This window comes from Trachemys scripta, chromosome 2, assembly GCF_013100865.1.
Source record: "Trachemys scripta elegans isolate TJP31775 chromosome 2, CAS_Tse_1.0, whole genome shotgun sequence".
Lineage (NCBI taxonomy): Eukaryota > Metazoa > Chordata > Testudines > Emydidae > Trachemys > Trachemys scripta.
In genome coordinates, this window is record NC_048299.1 from 171,991,734 (window position 1) to 172,003,799 (window position 12,066).

The 12,066-nt window shown below is 44.7% G+C and overlaps 1 protein-coding gene across 1 annotated transcript in view; it reads right to left on the bottom strand.

Annotated features, from left to right (window-relative positions):
• Positions 1-12,066, bottom strand: part of NEDD9 (neural precursor cell expressed, developmentally down-regulated 9) — a 132,299-nt gene that overhangs the window by 48,500 nt on the left and 71,733 nt on the right. The gene's annotated exons all lie outside the window — the stretch shown is intronic.

Below are 12,066 nucleotides of genomic sequence, written 5' to 3' on the forward strand. Positions count from 1 at the left end.
TTCTTTCAGTGCTAATTCTCTTGGTGCGCACATTTGTACCTTTGTTTTTGAACAGCGAGGTTTTTCATTCCTGTCTTCCTGCTTAGTGAGATGGTCTGTTAACAGTCCAATCATTATCTCTTGAATCAAAATGCCAAGTGTTCACTTTGCATGGGAAAGGATTGTTATTTACATATTGATTAGACACTGGAGGGCAAGCTGGTTTTAATGCTCTCTATGCCTGGTATAAACGGTGACCCCCGTAAAATCACTATAATTTGGTAGTAATTCCTTTGTGATTACTTGGGGACAGGCAGTGCTTAATTTGTAATGAAAGAGCAGTTGGGGCTCAAGCAATTAGGTGACATGGCTCAAGCAATTATTTTTTTTTTTACTTTCATAACTGAGGTGGCAAGCCCAGGGGTGCCGGAGTGATGAACTGCCAAGCCTAGAGGGGCCGGGGCTCAGCCCTGACAAGCCCTGACACAAATTAAGCATGGGGGGCAGGAAAGAGAAGTGAAGAAAATGTGAATTGATAGTGCCATGCTTTATAACTGGGTCGCCAGGCTCCTAATCAGGCCTTGATGAATCCAGTCCAGACACTAGCAATCTTTAAGTGGGAAGAACTCCAGCTAGAATAGATAACCTGGGAAGAAGAATAATTCTTTTTCTGTCCAATTTGGATCTAAGCCAGAAGTTCTAGGTCATAGATGTACTCAGACTGCTTCTAGAGTAAGATAGTGTCTTCTATTGCCAAACTATAAAGATTTCTACAGAACCTCACTAATTCTCATGTGACTAAGCCACTTGCAAGGTCTCGTTATTAAGCTTTCATTATGTATAGAAAATATAATACTGTATATTTCTATGATCCTATACTTGCATATACAGTGAAGTATTGTTACAGATAATTAAAAGTATACTTCATTTTGTTAATGTAATTTATGTCTTTGATACAATAGCTTTGATATTTGTTTCCCAATTTGCTTACTCACGAAGGCTTGCATCCTGCAATTGACTCCATATCCGCGCAATTGCAGGAATCAGACTATAATTCACAAAATTCAGTAATCCACAATGGGGGTACCAATCATGAATGAGGACTAGTGAGTTTCTGCTGTGTGTGTTGATAAAGATACTTTAGAAGCCTACCATGTTGCATTATAATTGTGCTCACAGTCTAATACTCTGACACTTAACATTGCTATTGCTTGGACTTCTGGTTTTGTTGGTTTGTTTTTTCACTGCACATTTTCAGAGAAATCATGTGAATTAGTTTATACAGAGAACAGTTATTCCATGTCAATTTACCAAATATTGAAATGTTCAGCAGTTAACAATGTGACATTACTATGGATGGTAGATGGAATTATTCCTAATACTTAGAATAGCCTCAACGGGATAACTAAAATTGTTTTCTGTGTCCACATAAATCAAAGAAAGCAAATAGCCAAGGGCCATTTGAAAAATATTTGGATGATTAAATGTATCCCATAGACCTGTATGAATTTATTGTAATTGTAGTGAAAGTCTGAGTCTCTTTTAGGGCCTGACCTCCTCTGCTCTTTCTGCTTGACTCCCTGAGGCTTTTGTGAAAGGATATAAACAGTTCCTTCTGGGCTACTCTCCTAAAGGAGGAAGGATAATCTAGAGATCAGGGAATTAATCTGGGATTTGGGAGTCCCAGGTTCAATGTCCTGTTCCACCACAGACTCCCTGTGTAACCTTGGACAAGCCTCTTCATTACTCAGTTTTCTCATCTACAACATGGGTATAATAATCTTCCCTCTCTCATAGGGGTGTTATGAGAATAAATACATTAGATTGTGAGACAACCAGGCATTACACTAATAGTGCAAGGCAGGTACTTCAGATGCATAGAACTATGTTACTGGCTTTTCCTAAATTTAAACCCACAATGCATCTGTTTCTCTGTTGACACAGCAGTAATAATGCTTAGCAGCATGTAACTGGTGTTTTTCATGTTCAGAGTCCTCTGCAGCCAGTGAAAACTAAACACAACCATAAAAATCTGACAACCTGCCTTGAGTTTTAAGATTTTTCTTTTGATTAATTTAAAATGCCCTGTCCACTGTTAATATGCCATTTTATTGTGTTCCCTACATGCATATTAATGAAAACTTTTTGTCAAAGGCAAAAAACATTCAAGGAAGCAGTTTGTTACTCTGCATAGTGTGTATTAAGCTTGTATGGACTTTGCTGGAATTAAATTTTGGGGTGTCAAACCTCAAAGTCCAAGTGGCCAGCAATACTGAATGGGAGCTTGTAATTGTTGTATTTAAAAAAAAAAATTGGAGAAATAAATACATAAACTAATATTGTAAAGGAAAGCTAGATCAAAAACTCTCTCTGCTGCTCCCCCATTAAAGCAAATCAGTATCTTATTGCTCTGTGTTTTCAGACATGCCCTTTCTCTCTCTGGCCTACTCCATTTACCATCTCAGGTTTGCTTTGAGGTGGCTTTTAATTTCCCCAAGGGTGAAATTCTCCTTAATGCAACACTCCTAGCACAATCTGCAATAGGGGTGAGTTTCCCCAACACACCAGGAATGTCAGAAATTAGATACAACTTGAAAGGGGCATTTGTAAATGTGATCCTGTAACCCTGACACGTTGCTAAAAAATTAGTCCTAACTGTATAAAGGGCATATCTATGGTTAGTACAGCTACTTAGCTTTTCTTAATGATCTCATAGATTGCAATGTCTTTATTCCCTAATATTGTATTACAGGCATAGTTTTGGAAAATTTTGAGACTGTTGTCTTGGCAGACCAGCTACATTATACAGCGTAACCAGGACCGGCTCCAGGGTTTTTGCCGCCCCAAGCTGCGGGGGGGGGGGGAAGCCGCGATCGCAATCATGATCGGCGGCACTCCAGCGGCAGCTCCACCGCGCCGCTTTCTTCTTCCACGGGAATTCGGCGGCAGGTGCTTCCCTCCCAGAGGGACCTGCCGCCGAACAGCCCGACGTGCCGCCCCTTCCCCTTGGCCGCCCCAAGCACCTGCTTGCTGGGCTGGTGCCTGGAGCCGGCCCTGAGTGTAACATGCTTATGAGACAAAATCCTGGCTTTACCGGGGTCTGTAGTGCAGAGGCAACTTGCGCTGTGTGACCTGGATTCATATTTACAGAGCCCTATTCAAATTCTTAGGAGGGCAACTTATGGAAAGTGACTATTGAATCTTCCTCCAGAGCACAGTCAACAGGCCTGATTCTCTACTTTGTTGTTATCTCCCTACGCTGCCAATAGAGTGGAGAATGAGCCCTATGACTTCATCTGTGTCTGCATCCTCCTCATTCTCTTCTTGAATGCCAAATCTGGTAGTCAGGTATTTAGTGAAGAATGGTATCAGAGTAGCAAGAGCCCCTTCAGTGCTAGAGCTAGAACAGATGAGTGTCAGTCAGGGAGGTTAGATTGAATGGGCTATGTGGTCCACAACAAGCACCTCTGGACAACAGCTATGAAACAGGTACATCAGCCAGGAAGAGGGCAGGACCTATTGAAGCAAATCAGCAAAGAACAACCCTATGACAATTGGTGGGAGAAGAACAGCAGACAGATACCCTCCCTTCAAAGGTAACTTTAAAAAAAAAATGCTAGGGGGTCTCCAGATCCTTGTGCTCCTTTTGCCATGGGGAAGCTAGACAGAAACCAGGGCCTGCGGACGGCCCTTTGAGAGACTGTCGTCACTGTAGCTGCACTGAGCTTCCCTTCTTCTGCACAAAGCCTGACTGTCCATCGGGGTGCTGGAGCAATTTTTATAGTGCGGGGGGGGGGGGGGGGGAGTTTGCTGAGAGCTATTGAAACAAACTATAAACCCTGTATATAATGGAAACCACTTCAAACCAGGGGATGCAGCAGCAACCCTAGTTCCAGCACCTAATCTGTCCATCAGACAGCATTATGCAGCAGTAAGTAACATCTGCACCCCTTACAATCTTGTTAGTGGGTCTAAGGATTTGGCTTAAAAATGAACATGGATATAGTGCAACTGCATTTCAGTGTGGAAATTACAGTTCTGACAATAGCGAATGAATGTCCACATACAGGGCCTGATCCTGTAGCCCTTATGCAGACCACACTTCCTTTGGCATGAGAACGGCAGGAGTAGTCCTCAGTGGAGTTGTTCTCTGGGGAATGGAATTACTTAGTTCCATCCACAGCCAAATGACAGAATTTGATCCGCTGGGCAAATTTGTTACTGTTTTCATGAGGGAAATAACAAAAATATACCTCTGGCCTGGGCAGCCCCTTACATTTCCCTCTCCTCTATGGGACAGAGAGGTTGCTGAGAGGTTCCTTTTTCGTGCCTCTTTCCCCAAAGCGAAAAAGGAATTATGACAATGACTTTTAATTTTCACCCAAAAAAGCAAAACATTTGAGGGAAACTCACTAAGTAGTCTGTGTTTCAGCAAAGCACACACAAAAAGTAGTTGTTCCCCATTTTGGCCAATGGTGGGAATTTTTTCCACTCTCTTTAGTACTGGACAGACAAATAAACAATTCATGACATGAAACAGCAATGAGGACCTGTCTTGCTAGAAGGAGTTATAGGCAGTGGTTTCCTGTAGATGCCAAGTTTATATGCAAAGATCAAATAAGGAGGAATATTAAGTGGCTGGAGACATTTTTTTCCCCCTTCTATTTAGAGGCTTATTTGTTGTCATTTTACCACAATTCTAGCTTACTTTTCTTGTTTTAGAACAGTATGTTTCCTAAAATAAATGAAATAATCTCACTGACATCCCACATCCGTTCACAATAAAGCACAAAAAAGCTGCTCCCTCAAATTCTCAGCAAAGGGCTTTCTATGCAGAGGTGCTCCAGGATTCCCTCATTTAACTTCCCAAGCCACCCCTGAACACCCTTCTTGGTGACCCCCCATCTGATCAAATGGGGGTAATGCAGCTCCCTTCAGTTTGACAGTGCTGCTTCAAATGTCAATGGAAACATAAAGGTGTTCTCCCATCCAGAGGCCAGTTCTGATGCTTTCAAAATGAACCCAGCCCATGTTAGCCTGAGGAATCTTGGAAGAAGGTTGGAACTGGAGCATTCCAGCATGGTTCTACCTCTAAACCAATAGTCTGGTCTAAAGAAAGGTATCTGAATGACAGGTGAACCAATTTGGATAAAATATGAAAGGCACTTCCTTCTCCAAATCTTCATTCCCTTTTGGAACCAAATTTAGATCATGCTGTGGGGGCCTGGATGCTGTAGTCAAAGATGAAAGTGACTGTTCACATTGCTCTCTTGCTGATTCCCACCAGTGCCTCTGTCCTTTCCTCCTCCAAAAGGAGTTCCTTTCTTGCTGCACGTTACTGAGCAGAAACAGGCCTTAGGTTCCAAAATGTGTCCCAGAATCCTTGGTATTGCTTGCAGGGATGCTTCAACAGAAGTGCTATTGCAGCTGGCACACAAAGATCTGACCCATCTCTAAAAGCCAAAAACCATCACCACACCCAAATTGTGGCACCTTCTTGAAGGAGTAAATAGGTGAGCAGAATCTCCAAACCTAGAAAGAGCTGATCAGGACTGGTCTGTTACTGGGTGATCAGAACTGTCTGAATGCTGTCCAGTGGGGACTCTTTAATAGGTGGTACTGCAGACAGGCAGCTGTTTATCTAGCCTCCACTTAGGACCACCCCAGTCAAGCTCAAAGTGAATCATTTGAGAACCTGAAATGTTGTATCTGTTCAGAATTGGAATGACCAGAAATCTTGAGAGAACAGCTCTTCTCTCAAGCTTTCAAGCCCTGTTTTGCAAGCTTGTGTGTATATATCTTTCCAAGTTCTCTCCAAGTATCTTCCGGGTTTAGATCTGGTCCCAGGGACAGGCAAACAGTATGACTGCATGTAGTGCCTCTCTTCTGTGCACCTCCTTACATGCCAAAGTGCTGGGAGAAGTGTCATTTTTTTTCTTTAACCACAAAGATGGTACGGATGAGAATGGCAGGAGCCTTATACAGAGGAAGGTGAGTAGCAAGAATGTAGAGAGGAGAGGAAAGCAGTGGAGGCTTTACCAGTAGAGCACCTGGGGTACTTCCCCACTCTGAAAAATGAGAAAATAAAATCAGAATGAATTAAATTTACCTTCACCCCAATGCTGCATGTTGCTTGCAGGTTTGGAATGGGATGAAATAGCTCTTTCAGACCTATTCAGGGCAATGCCTCAGAGCGTATAGTGCACATGATCACATTTCAGTAAGGGGTTTCAAAGTAGCAGCAGCAGGAGGAAGTCATTGAAAAAAGTAGTTGTCACACTTCAGTGCAACTGCATCTGTATTACCCCTCTGCAGTCCCTCAAGGACACCCGTTCTAGCTCCCAGCTTCTTACACATCACCTCTCTGTCTCTCTGTCCCCCAGGACCAGGGTTTTTCCAGGCTGCACAGCACAGCTCCCTGCCTACCCTGTGATATCTCCAGCAAACTAGACTGCCTAAACAGGCCACTATCTATGTTTTACTTTCTCCTTGAAGGCTACAAACAGCATAATTGCCAGCAATCACAAGTCATGACACAGCTATTTATCAGCAAGCACATTTATTCTTAATGTGAAAGCATGGCAGAGAAAACCCCCAAAACAGTGAAAGAACCTACACACATGCTAAAAGCTTAACAGGAGTCACCCATCAGTCTTATGGGGCCTCAGTAGGCCAAAGTCCTTCCAATCCTTCTGAGGAGAAGGTCCTGTCTGTTTGCTGGTCAGAAAAGAGGCCCTGAGTCAGTTTTGAATCAAAAGTCCTTTCTTTGTCTGTTGGTCTCTGGAGAATCCCATTGGAACTAATAAAGGTGAGCTTCCTCTCTGGAGGTGCTACAATCTGAGTGAATTTGCGTAATCACCCCACACTGGGCTCCTGGAGTTCTTGGCTCCTGGGGAGCTGTGGTGACCCTTCCCCATAGAATTACATACAATCCCCGGCCCACAAGGATATATAAACTTAATACGGTAAGATCTCCCAAAGATATTGGAGGAAATGGTTATCTCTGTCACAATGGTAACCACAGCTGAGCAGTGAAGGGCACTGAGAAAAGGGCCTTTATTAAGAAAGCTAAGACAAATTACAGTCCCCCAACTAAAATGTTTGACATAATGCTGCTGCTGGGGGAGAGGGACTGTAGGCAATTCTTGCTCTAAGAAGCTGTGAGGCTGACTATGTTCCCAGTGTCCCTCTGCCCACAAACCAGTGTTATTGAGAGGGCAGGAAGAATCCATGGTATGTGGAGAAAACTGGAGAAGGAATGGAATGCAAGGATGCAGCCCTCCCTAGCCTGTTGCTTCCAAAGATACTTTGAAAGACTCATTCATTTCTGAAGCAAACAAAGCAGTTTACCAATCCTGCCTGTAGAATACCCTCTTTTGTTTTACTGCTGGCAGTAATAGCTTTAATACCTGGATTAAAAAAAGAGACTTGCCTCCAGAAATGTGGATTGCATGCCATTCAGCCTGCTAGTGTCAAAAGGGAAAAAAATACTCTTCAGAAGAAAAGCTGAGAAAAATAACGTGATTAATGAGAATGCAGAAAACTTGCTAACTCATGCTAGTGTGGATGAAGCACAATAAGCACAACTCTCTGATGTTGCTCAGGATCAAACACTTCCATAACACAGCAGCAGTTTTAATTAGAGGGGGCTCCAACACATGTAGTTAGGAATAAGATTCATGTTACTCTGAAATACCCCAAGATTTAGGCATGGTCAGATTCTGGAGCCCAGTTTAACTGATTACAGACATAAGTCTGAATATCAAAAAGTTCAGATCCTGATCTGAGCTGCTCCAGAATTCGGGGAGATGCAGAGTTGCAGTTTGGTCCGGTCTATATTTTTAATCAATGATATATAGGACAAGTGGTGTATGCTATTCACTTCTCCCCAAATAATACAATTATTAAAACAAGACCAAAGGTGGAGTGTGTGTGGGTTTCAGTGGAGTTCAGTCAGGATGCCATAGCAATTTTATGCTTGTTGGGGAATTTCCCAGGTTCCTTTAAATGAGCATCTAAAGCTTAAATTGGTTTGGCAAATTAGGATTGCAGGATGGAGGTTCTGCTGCCCAGAAAAGGTTATCCTGAGGCTCATCAAAGGGAAATTTCTTTCCTGCAGACCTTGGCAAGTCCATGGGAAGGTGTGTATGAGTGGAGAAGTTTTTCATGAGTAGGCTATGGGGGTAGTGGATAGGATAGTGGGTGGAAATGGAGGGGACAATTTTTCTCCATACTGAACACTTTCAGCATTTAACATTTTATGGTTTGGAAATTAAGTATTCCCCAACTATCCTAGATAAATAATTGCCATTCGTTAGTAGGCTCCATGCCCCATGTTCACCTGCCCCTCCTTCCGTGTCCTGCCAGGCTCTTCCCCCTGTCCAAGCACACCAGTCTCCAGCTCCCTACCCCATACCAAGTAACACAGCTGGCTCCATGCCACCCCAGTCCATGTCCACCATCTCAGTCCACTGGCCATAGCCACTGACTCCCTGGGTGCTCCAGGGCTCAAGCACCCAGGGGGGAAAAAATAGTGAGTGCTAAGCATCCACCAGCCACAGCTGTTCAGTGGCGCTGCTGATCAGCTGCTTGGCAGCTGTGGGAGGTGCTTGGAGGTGGGTGGAGAGCAGCGAGGGGTGGGCAGGCAGGGGTCTTGGGAGAGGGGCTGGGAAGAGGTGGGACGGACCAGGGGCAGGAAGAGGCGGGGCGAGGGCAGGGCCTCAGGGGGAGGGGGTGGAGTGGGGGTGGGGCCTTGAGGCAAAATGGGAGTGGAGCACCCCCGGGAAAAACTAAAAGTCAGTACCTATGCCACTGGCCCCGGTCCGTACTCTTTCTCAGATTTTCTCCTCTCCACATACAATCCATCCATACCTGCAGTCAGTAGGAGGTACACTTGTATATCTAAACCTTTTAAGGTTTTCTCTGCACACATTAGAAAACATCTGCATATGAAAGTGGCTTAGACTGTAGCTACAGGTAACAAGAAAGAATGGGAGGAATAAGGAAAGTGGGGGGGCGCGGGAATCAAAATACTGCATCCTGCCACTTTAAAATCCATGCTTGTCTGCAGAGAATTTCTGCACCCTGGCCAGAGCACAGGGAGTCAGGACCAGAACTGTTTACAGCGTGGTCCAAAAAGAGAGCAAAACAACAAAGGTTGGCTTGCATCAGTGGGGCAAAACCCCCACAGTCCTTAACCTAAGTCTCTTTTGAACGACATAGTCCTTTAGTTTTTCACATCCTCCTCCATTCCTGCTCCTGTGAGTGGGCTAGGCAAGGACTTCCACTTTCCCCTGGAGCCTGTCCTCCAGCCTTCTCTTTGTATCCCTGCTTTCAGGAGCCTCTAGTAACATTTTTCCCTCCGACCTTAGTGTAAACAAACTGCATTACCTTCAGAATTCCTCCCAGACAGCCCCCTCAAAGCCCTAAAAGGCATTTCTCCTCAGTGAGGCTAGCCACCGTACGCCAGCTCATTTTGTAGATGAGTCCAAGTAAAAGTTAATTTAAAAAAAAAAATAAAAATAGCCAGGAAGGGAAATTTTGAAAAATACCCTAACTATGAAAATCCCCTTTGGTTTCTCCCCAAACTTCCCATAAAATTTCTACTTTGGAATGAGATGTAGCTTGAGACTCTCAGGAGGATTGGTTTCTACTGGGGAAAGTTGGATGAAGGGCATATAATGGGAAGATAGCTACTTCCTTTTCATGGGCTGATACAAGTCCCACTGAAGTCAATGGAAAGCTTCTCATTAATTTCATTGGGAGCTAGATTAATCCCATAATAGCAGAGGATGATGCTTCAGTTTATTTGACTTTACATTTTTGATAGTTTGTTAAAAATCTCAGTTCAGTCTCAGTGTGAACCCCCTTCCCATGAAAATTGTTTAAGAATGCATATCTTTGCTGCCATCTAAATTTATTGATGATCTTGCTCCCATAATTATTCTTTAAAGGAGACTGGCTAATTTTTTTTTTTTTTTTTTTTTTTTTTGCGGGGGGGAGGAGGAGGGAGGGCTTGGCTCTCACTCTAACAAGCCTTAAGTCTAATGAATTTTAGAGAAAAGAACAATGTATTGCCCGGTTTACAGGACTCTCAGTAAACAATATAGGAAAAGAAGACACATGGGGACTTTGTTCCTTCTCTTTCTTACTGCTGCCATTCATAACTCTGGACACCTGTATTGATACGATAGCCAAAGAGGGGAAGGGGAGGCCAAATCCTCTTCTCACTGGCAAAACTCCCATTGACTTCACTGGGACCAGGACCTGGGACACATACTGCAGTGGCCTGAGCCTTGACTTTAATGTATTTGACTCTGCTTAGTAAAGCATATGTGGTGAGAAGAGAACACTGAAGATAGGTTGTCTCTTTAACAAAGAGCAGCAGGTCTATACTTTGCCCTGCCACAGGTAGGGAAGAGAAGCCTGAACTGCTGAAGCAAGCATCGTTCCATAAAGCGCATACAGGAAAAGCTACAAGACCAGCAATTCAGTGGAAGCTCCTGTCACAGAGTGTGGGGGAGTCAGGGCCCTGCACCCCCCCACTTCTTGAGATTCACTGTGACTCTCTGCCAGCCAGTAAAACAGAAGGTTTATTAGATGAGAGGATCACAGTCCAAAACAGAGCTTGTAGGTACAGAAAACAGGACCTCTCAGTCAGATCCATTTTGGGGGATAGGGAGCCCAGATCCTGGTTCTGGGCCTCCCTCCATTTTCCCAGCCAGCTCCAAACTGAAACTCCCCCTAGCCCCTCCTCTGGCCTTTGTCTCTTTCCTGGGCAAGGAGGCCACCTGATTTCTTTGTTCTCCAACACCTTTAGTTGGCACCTCTCAGGAGGGGCCCAGGCTATCAGTTGCCAGGAGACAGGGTGTCAGCCATTTTCTGTGCAGATCCCTGCACACCTCTGCCCTCTAGGGCTCTGCAACAATCACACCCCCTTATCCCACCACCTAGATACTTAAGAAATGCATAGGGGAAACTGAGGCACCAACACAGTATTCAGAGAAAACACTAAGAACATTCCCACTTTGTCACAGCTCCCTAAATACTGCCCCTCATGATGCAAAGTAATTATGTCAGTTCCTGAACTTCAGACTTTTCAGTTATGGTTTAAATGGGGATTTAAATCCGTTAGTCCTCAAACTTTTGGGCTCTGCATTGGATCATTGCTACTCAGAGCTGCCTCTCTAACTTGACTAGAATACATGAATGTGTTCTGTTCAGTTGATTATATTAGAGGATGAAATTTTGTGGGGCAAGGGGAGACACTGCCCAGACTCCCTGAGCTTCAAGCTTTAGAGAGGCAACTCTAATATCAAAATGGCTTTGAGAGACAATTTGAGCAACTTTCCCCTCTCTGGACAATGGGTAAATGCTGTAAAAATACCTGGGCAAAGATACTCCTCAAAGTTAGGGGGCTATTTAACCATTAGTACACAGGGTGCCATGGTGCTGGGCATGTGACAGATTATTCTAGAGACTCCTAGCCCAGTGAAGGATTAAGTCAGGTATGGTGTTTGCTCAAAGAGCAACCTGGGCATGTCAGATTTTGGCAGTTCTCTTTCCCAGACAGTGAGCAATTAGGGATTGACATTCACTTATATTAAATCAAATAGCAGCCCCCTGGTTTTGTATGCTCTAGACAGCTACCTGAGTCCCCACTAATGTTAAGGCCAGCCATGGGTTAGGAGAGGAGTGGGAAAACTCTTTGGCCCAAGGGCCACATTTGAATATAGAAATTGTATGGCGGGCCATGAATGCTCCTGAAGTTGGGGGTTGGGGTGTGGGGAGGGGGTGAGGGCTCCGGCTGGGGGTGCAGGCTCTGGGGTGGGGCCAGAAATTAGGAGTTCAGGGTTCAGGAGGGGGATCTGGGCTGGGACCGAGGGTTTTGGAGGGTGGGAGAGGGATCAAGGCTGGGGCAGAGAGTTGAGGCCCAGGATGGGGGGCAGGAATGCAGGCTCTGGGCAGCGCTTACCTCAAGCAGCTCCCGGAAGCAGCAGCATGTCCCTCCTTTGGCTCCTACGCAGAGGCATGGCCAGGCAGCTCTGTGCGTTGCCCTGTCCGCAGGCACAGCCCCTGCAACTCCCA